Here is a 9,344-nt window from a genome sequence, read left to right on the forward strand (position 1 = left end):
TGGGTCAGTGAGGGGCATCATGTCTCATAGTGGGGCTGGCCATGTAGTCCTCTCTGTGGACTGGCTGCTCTAATTGGGGTCATCGTCCTCAAGGCCTGGTAGGCCAGGATGTGCTCCAGTCTCTCCTCCTCCCCCGTCATCTGCTCCTGTGTGAGCACACAGACCAGACAATTAAGTTTTTATAGAAGTTTGCTGTTCTTCAAGTAAAAGCGTTGGGAAATGGGAAAATGTAATCATCATTTCAGGAGAGGTTTGTTATTGGGTTTGATCCATAATTTAATAGTTAAGCTTGATGATAGCTGTCCTGTTCCCATAATGTTTTCTAGTGGAACTAATCACTGATATTTAAAGAGTGAAACAGATTTAATTTGGATTGAATTTTGCTGGGAAGCAGTTTACAGATGTAATAGCAAGTGCTCCTTCATTTTCATCATGTGAACATTTGGCAAGAGTGAAGAAGAATCACTAATAAGCAAGAGTGAAGAAGAATCACTGCACTCAAATTATGATGCTAGAGAACATTGAAAGTACAATGGATTGCCAAAAGAACAAACAAATCTGCTTTAAAGAGGTACAGTCAGAATACTTAGAACCAAGGATGAGGGCACTTTGACTCACCTACTGTGGAGGTGTTATTTGGAGAACTCTCTTCCTGGAAAGGAACATCAGGTGAGGTGACGTATGGGGTCAGTGACAGAGAGAAAGATGCTTGAGAAGATAGACTGACACAGTGGCTGCAACCATGGGCTCAAGTTTAAGAACAATTGTGAGGATGGTGGAGCTTGAGGCATTGTTTCATTTTGTTGTACGTAGGGTTTCTGAGTTGGGACAGACTTGACAGCACATAACGAGAACATAACAATTTCTTCAGAATTATAAGTAAGTTTGTCATACCCATGAATCTCTTATTGTGAGTGGTTAGAAAGGTACGCGTTTAGCTATTCCATTGACTAGATTGTTTTACTTTATTTAAACTTTTAGAGATTAATTAGCTAAATAGCCTTTATTTTAATCCAAGCAACAGTAGAAGTGAGCAAAAGGGCTTCTAAGTGGTCTATCACTAAGGGGCAATATTTAATTTGGGTCCTAGAGGAAGATAAACCCATGTGTTTCTGTAGGAAAGCAAAATCATGGACTACTCCAAATCTATACCTCTAGTTCCACTATGCAATGATCACACTCAGGTTAAATTAATGTGGGTATGGTCGCAATATGTTCTCTCTGGAAATGAGAGCTATAAGGGATAGGGTTTAAATAAGACATCAAATAAGATTACATAATATTTGAAAGTGGGGAAATAAAATCTGTTTAGTAGCATTTTAAACCATCATAGGGAGAATGATCATGATCATTAGGTGGAGGTAGTAACATGCTGAGGCAAAGAGGTTAGATGCAATCAAATATTAATAGCAGCCAAATGAACGTCACAAAAAGTCAAGCTGCTGGTTGAATGATGCTGAGTGAAATTGGAATTTAGAATGGTGAGCCCTGAAAAAAGGACAAAAGTACCCCCCAAACTCACTAGAGTTATTCTTGTTGTGATCTCAACTAGCCTTGCAATTGCATGACTACTCAGAGGTAAGAGGGATGGCCTTGAACAATGGCTTTTAACTCAATAGCACAATAGCTAGCATCTGTGTAGGGGAAGTAAAACAATATGTTATAATTGGAAAATATTAAAGCAGGGGCTTTAATCATTGCTTCTTTTTATGAGCAGACAATTCTTGGTATTCTCCAGAAAGTTGAAAGAGATCTGATTCTATAGTTTCTAAATATTCACAGAAGTTGAGATAAGAAAAGACATGCAATAAAAATAGATGGACACATCCTCCTGAGAGGCATCTTCATAATATAGCAGATGCTCGACTGAAGAGTCCTCAGTTCTAGTGAAGCCTGAGAGTTTGAGGAGGTGCGTGGTTGCACAGGCCCTGGGTTGGGATCAGAGTGTGGGGTCCATGACTTCTCACTAAGGCAGAGGCTAATGCTCTTTCTAACCCTGCCTGTAATGCCAAAGAATGTCATAGAGTAAACCTACTAACACTGTCTTGAGTAAAATTAAGACATTTGGTGAAAAGAGAGGAAAGTTTGAGTCAGGGAATGCTGAATCTTACAAAAAGGAAAGTCAGCCCTCTGGAGAGCAGTAGCCACAGTGGGATAGTTATGGAGCTAATTAAGGAGGTTGGGGTTATAATGTTATGGGTGGTGAGCTACTAATTGTGGATGTTGGAGGCAGGTCATCTTGAAGTGCTGACCTCAATATGGTTTATTTCAGGTGGGTATATGGACACATTGGTTGAAGGCAATATATATTGTAAAAATGAGTGGCTCTAGGGTTATTACTAGGAACCTACTCAAGGGCAGTAATTTTGCTTATATCAGTATTGGGGGTAAGCAAATGATAATTAAAAGTGTTCTTTGTAATCAATTGCAATGGGTTCTATGCTGAGGGCATCTCATTAACAATAGGTTAACTCAGAGGGTATTTTCCTATAATTGCTAAGAGATCTTGGATAAGATGCTGCTGTCAGGATCATACACCTCACATCCTTAGCTTGAGCTCAGTGAGAAAATTCGCCTGGATGTATGTCTGTAAAAGGTTAACTGTTGCTAGAGTAAAACCAGAGCCAACCAAAAATTCAAGATGGAGTTGGGTATAACCCTGAACCAGCTACTGCACATGACCAGCTGTCTCAATTTTATAGCACAGTCTCACCGTGATAGAGAAAAAACAAATAGTGAGAAAAATAAATAAATCAGGCAGAGAAAGGGAAATGATACGGATGAAGTAATATTTGTCATTGGGAACAAAATAGTCATTTTTGACCTTTGCCTTGTAGAATTTGCTGCTGAAACATTCACACTAAGTCTTTTGTTGCTTCGTCTAGACTGCAAATGAGAAATAAAGAAAAATGAAACTGTTTTGTAGTAATCATCTCTGCACAGAGATGTCAGAATGCTTTGTCTTTACCACCTGGATGTTTATTTCAAGGATGTGGATGATCATCATTGTTAGTACAAGAGTATCAGTCAGAGGACAGGGATATTGCTTAAGGTCTAAACCCAACAGAAATGGAAAAGTGGTGGCTTCCTCCCCTTTGAGGTCTTTATATTCTATCAATTACTTCAAATCACCTCTAAAAGCATATATTTTTACACAATAGAAAGAACTAAACATCATGCTATATAGTTGTCTTAATAAATATAAAATATTTATATGTAATTATTTTACTTAACACATTTAAAACAGCAGTGATTTTTATACTTGAATTTTAATACTATTTTTCAGTTATGTATTGAAATTTATAATACTATATGACTTCACAGCTAATATTTCAAATGCTTTCTAAATGTATTTTTTTCATACATGTAACATATCTATTTGAAATTTTAATAAACTATGAATAACATTGAAAAGAATGGAAATTCCAGAACACTTAATTAAGCCCATGCTGAACTAGACATAGACAATTAGACAGTTATCTGAACAGAACAAATGAATACTCTATGGGAGGGGGAAGGAGGTAGGGAGGGGAAAAATGAGGACCTAATACTGGGGGTTTAAGTGGAGAGAAAATGTTTTGAGAATGATGAGGGCAATGAATATACAAATGCACTTTACACAATTGATGTGTGTATGGATTGTGATAAGAGTTGCATGAGCCCCTAATAAAATGATTATAAATGAAAAAAACCATAAACCTTCCAATGCTTAAACATCTGCTTCCCCCAAGTAGTCCATCAACAAAGACAATTTGAGATCAATCACTCTTCAGACAACAGATGGAAATACCTGTGCTGTTGTTGCTAGGTGCCATCCAGTAAGTCCCAACTCATAGTGAACCAACATATATGGAACCAAAATATAACAAAGGAGATATTTCAATAAAGTAGAGCCGATATTTTCTTTAATAAATGTCACTGGTGTTACTAGCTTCTCATACCCACTGCTATTGAATCAAATCTGACTCATGCTGACCCTACACAGCATTTCCCAGGCTGTAAATCTTTTCAGGAGCAGCAACTTCTCCTGTAACAGCAGAAGAAATGTTAGATGTTGGGTTCAAAGATATAGCAAATGAAGGATCAGATGTGGTAAAAATGTTAACATATTACAGGCAAAGTTAGGGGAAATGGCAAATCTGGAGATGATAAGTAAATATGTTTTATGATATAATTATTTTTTATCAAAATGCATACGGCACTTGAAAAAGTATTGTGGCACTCATGATGGAAAATGTTAATACCTTTCAGTTGGAAAAATATTTCTAAAATAGAAATTATGCCATGACATTAAAAGGCATTAGTCATGAGAGAGATGGTCTAAGTTTGCACAGACATAATATCTAGAGAAGGAAATAATGCAGGACATGTACTGCTATAGAAATGTAAATATTACAATTTTGGAGAAGGATGGGAAACAATTGGGCAACATCTACTTTAATGAAACATAAAAAAGCCTTTTGTCAGGACTACAGAATTTGGAAAAATATCTTACAGAAATAAAAGCCCTAGGAATTAAAGGAGCCCTCGTAACTAAGTGGGCTGTGAGGTGGGCAGATGATAGTGAGGTCAGCCGTTCAAGACTACCAGGCTCTCCACTGGATGAAGAGGAGTCTTTCTACTCACGTAAGGATGTCGAGTCTCAGAAACCCACAGCAGCAGGGGTAGTACTACCGTGTCCTGTAGGGCTGCATTGACTCAGAACCAGCTCCACAACAGTGAGTTTGTAGTTCGTACCATAGTTCAGCAGTAGGAAAAGGAGAAGATATCATTTTATATCTGTTGTGTAAAATCAAAGAAAGGGTAAAAAGGATAAATGCATTTTACTGTGTAGAATGACTCAGGTCCTATCCAATGCATAAAATAGCTGGTAAAGTAATGTATTCTTCATGATCACATTTTAACCTACAAGGGGTAGCCCCCACAACCCACCCCTCAAATCCAAACAGATTTTTTTCAAAGCTATGCATTAAAATTTTTTAAAAAGGTGTGCTGGCCTTTTGAATACATTTGAAAGGATGAACGTGCCTTTCAGTGCAGACGAAAAGACCAGACATTGCTCTAGCACAGTGTCAAGGCCAAGGGAACTACGAAGCACACTTGGATGCTCACTGTGCAATGTATTAACTTTTTTTAACCAGACAACCTTATCACCTTCAAAGTACTCTATATTACAATCGATCCATTTGTCAAATCTGTGATTCCATTTTTGGAAACAGTTTTCAAACCCATCTCTTTGATTATCTGACAGCATCTCCTTTATTTTTTTCTTCATCTCTTCTACATTATAAAATCACTGTCCTTTCATGTCCCTCTTAATTAGCAGAAACAAAAAGTTGCATGGAGCAAAGTCAGGTGGGTAAGATGCATAGGGCAAGAGAGGCATGTTGCTTTTTGTCAAAAACTGGTGCACTGAGATGGCTGCATGAGCAGCTGCATTGTAATAGTGGCAGAACCAGCCCCCTATCTCTCACAATTCAGGCTTTTTTTCCTCACACACTGTTATGCAATCTTTTTGGAACTCTAAATAGAAAGCTTGATTAACAGTCTGACCTGGTGGAACAAACTTCAAATTCACTATGCGCAGCCATTAGGGAAGTTGATGGACATTCAGAAAGAGGTTTGTCATCAATCAACATTTCACCTTTTCCGAAACCACTCATCCACTTGAGTTTTTCCCATCGCACTGTCCTTGTAGGCTGAGTTCAACATCACAACAGTTTCTGAGGTATTGTACCTGAACAGGAAACAAAATTTCAGTCACATGCTGTTCTCTTAAATTAAATATCACAAACAACAAAGATTGAGTAAAACTGCTTTTATGAAAATGTTCACGGTGACCCGAGAGAACCTTCCCAAGTGATGTCACTGGGTGTACTAATCGGCTTTTTTTTCTTTAGTTACTCCCTCATAAACAAAAATTGAAATTGACCACATAAATGTTCATATGTTTAACTGTATTTTTAATGTCAGAAAAATATGAAAGGTCAAATGTCATTTTTTTTTACATTCCTCACCTGAAAATTATTGGATTTAGATCTGTGTTCTGGAATTTTTATATTTCTATTACAATTTTTAAATTAGAAATTGAAGCAATAGCTACAAAAATATTAACTATTATCTTTCAATATATTGGATATAGTCTGTCAAAGCTAAGCTCAAACATTTATAATAGGTTCAAGAAAAAATGATTTAATCTAGTAGATATTTATTTACATTGAAACTCTGTGTTCTGCTGAAAAAAATACGAGTGAGAAAGCTATTCTACCTAATATAATACACAAATCAGGAAATCAAAACATTTTAAGATAGTAAGCAATTATCTCTTAATTTTTTTCACCATTTCTCATCTCCAATATCTACCACACTGGGTATACACAATTTTATTTCTTTACATTAATTAAAGGGACATTTCTGGAAGCCAGAGTAATTAATTTAATTGGTTATAATACAGCGTTATTAACTCTGTCATCGAACCCTTGCTGACTGAGCGTGACCTTCTGAGGGTGTCTGATACTCTAACATTTATCACAGTAGAAAGACCAGTTTTTTCTTGTGGAGTTGCTGGTGGTTTCAAACTCCCGACCATGCAGATTGTAGTCCAACTGGATACCACTGTGTCACTAGAACTACGTTATTGTTATGAAGTGCCCATGAAATTTCAGGAAACTGGTAGTTTCCTGATTAAATCAGTATTTAGTTCCTAATTCTCAAATAAAACAAATATTTAATTACCCCCAATAATAAAATGGAAAGAAAATGTTTACCGCATAGAATGTAGTTATTTCAATTAGTTGAAATTATACCCAAGTATCAAAGGTCTGTTGGCTCAATGGATTAAATGCTGCTGATCAAAATTTAGGTGGTGTGAATTCATCAGGTGCTCTACAGGAGAAAATACCTGGTAATCTGTTCCTATAAATGCGATCACTTAAGAAAATTATCAACAGTACAATTTTGTCCTGCATGATACCTATGAATTGGACATCATATGAAAACACTTACCTATGTATGAACTATCCATAAATTATTACGGTTGTTGTCGGTCCTAGGTACTGTCTAGTCAATTTTGGTTCATGGTATCTCTATGTCCAACAGAACAAAATACCCTAGATACAATAGATTAAATCTTATCTGTACCATCCTCACAATCATTGCCCTTGAAGCTGATTGTTGCAACCACGCTGTCAATCCAACCCGTTGAGGGTTTTCTGCTTTCTTGCTCACCTTGGGCACTGGTGGTGTCTTTTTGTAGGAACTAACTTCATCTGATCATTTGTCCAAAGTATGTGCCTGAGCTGAGGCGTCGTCATGCTCATTTCCAAGGAGCGTTCTTGCTGTACTGCTGTGAAGAGAGATTATTGTTTTGGTGCTTCAGGATATAAAGTAATAAAGACACAGTCAAAACATGCAGGGCACATTTATCAAGCCTAGATTACTAGAAGAAAAAATGCCATGCTACTTTAGTTGTGTTTCTAAATTCATCTATGTCGGTAGCTTCATGAATTATAAAAGACCGCCAATTCTTTATATCTATCTTACACACATAGTCATCAAGAAATTCTGGCAGAGTATCTGAAGGAACTTGGGTGCTTTAACAAACACTATGCACTCTCACAGCCGAGTTAGCAATGTTAGTACTATGATTCATAATGCCAGCGTCATGAAACTAGATTGAAAGTGCTTGTAGCATGTTATTTTTTCTTTATTAATTAAAACACTAGCTTGGCTTTTATATCACTGTATGTACTTTGCTTGATAATTTTCATACAGGACTTTATTAGCTAAGCATGCAACAAATGATCCTTAAGTACATAACCCAACAATGTTCTCAACATGATCCATGAGCCATTTCAATTAAATAAATAAGTAGGTGGGTAAAGAAATAAAACAATAATGACAATGGAGATAAAACACATAGCAAGCAAACACATATGAACCCTAGGCCCTCTTTAAACTAATTATTTGATCCTCTTTCTGAGTTCTATTTCTTGAAGTACAACATCAAGACACCTCTTGAGAGTCTTTGTTTAAACAGCACATTTACGGGTCTAGCTCTTGCTGTATATTTCAGAATATCATCTTGCCCTGAAGCTAGCGATTTCAACAAAAGTAATCTCATTTAGTTAATTGTTTCTTAAATAATTAGAGTTATGTTGTATCCTCATTAAGATTAGGCAATGTGGCAACTAATTTTCCTCTAACTCCTCTTCCTATGGAAGATAACCTACACTGAAAATTGCCTTTTACATCCCTCTATTACCTGAAACCTAAGGACTGATTGCAGCACATGAAGATCCATTTTTCTGTTTTGTATGATTTTTGCTGTCCTTGACTTTTGTTTGCTTAACAAACAAAATATAAACCAATACTCTTTAAGAAAGACTGCTCTCAGTGCAGTGACTCAGCGTTCAGCTGTGGCAGACTCACCCGTAAGGAAGGTGGGCCTTCATCAGAGCCGAGCATCAGCAACAAGAGATCCCAAGGGAAATAATTGCTCCAGGACGAAGTTCAAAGGCAGGATGGGATGAAAAGGAAATCTAAGGGAATGGTAAGCATAGGGAGGAATTAGGAAGTGTTGTTTCCTTGTGAGGATTATAATCAATGTCACCAAACAAAACATGTATGAATGCGCTGCAAACTCTCATGAAAAACACAATTAAAAAAAATGATAATTGGACATCCCCTCACTGAAGAGTCACAAAGAAGGAACAAGCCAGCCAGGGTGCAGTATAGCACCGGTGAAATGCACAGCAATCCTATAGTTCTTTAATGCTCTCTCCTCACAACTATCATGACCCCAGTTCTTTCTACCTTACATATCCGGCTAGACCGGAGCATGCATACTGGTACAGATAAGAGCTCACTACACACAGAATTCAGGATAGATAAACGCATCAGGAACAATAATGGATGAATTGATACCATGAGCATAGGGGACAGGTGGGGGGAGAAGGGGGAGAAAAGGGGAACTGATTTCAAGGATCAAAGTAACACATCCCCGCCCCCAGGGGGATGAACAACATAAATGTAGGTGAAGGGAGACAGTGAACTGTGTAAGATATGGAATGATAATAATTTATAATTTATCAAGGGTTCATGAAGGTGAAAGGTCGGGGCGGGGGGAACTGATTTCAAGGATCAAAGTAACACATCCCCGCCCCCGAGGGGGTGAACAACAGAAATGTGGGTGAAGGGAGACAGTGAACTGTGTAAGATATGAGAATAATAATAATTTATAAATTATCAAGAGTTCAGGAGGGTGGTAGCCTGGGGGAGGGAGGGAAAAAGCGCTGATACCAAGGGCTCAAGTAGAAAGAAAAAGTTTTGAAAATGATGAAGGC

At 37.4% G+C, this 9,344-nt stretch overlaps 1 protein-coding gene and 1 non-coding gene across 2 annotated transcripts in view; one reads left to right on the top strand and one right to left on the bottom strand.

Annotated features, from left to right (window-relative positions):
- The window catches only part of KLHL1 (kelch like family member 1), a 412,135-nt gene that overhangs the window by 12,407 nt on the left and 390,384 nt on the right, over positions 1-9,344 (top strand). The gene's annotated exons all lie outside the window — the stretch shown is intronic.
- LOC115868484 lies at positions 4,986-5,119 on the bottom strand. Its single transcript, XR_004045618.1, has one exon. It is a non-coding gene; the product is annotated as a small nucleolar RNA SNORA22 (small nucleolar RNA).

The sequence above is a fragment of the Echinops telfairi genome, unplaced genomic scaffold (assembly GCF_000313985.2).
Source record: "Echinops telfairi isolate 266 unplaced genomic scaffold, ASM31398v2 ScPeMD7_11;HRSCAF=52, whole genome shotgun sequence".
NCBI classification, from domain to species: Eukaryota; Metazoa; Chordata; class Mammalia; order Afrosoricida; family Tenrecidae; genus Echinops; species Echinops telfairi.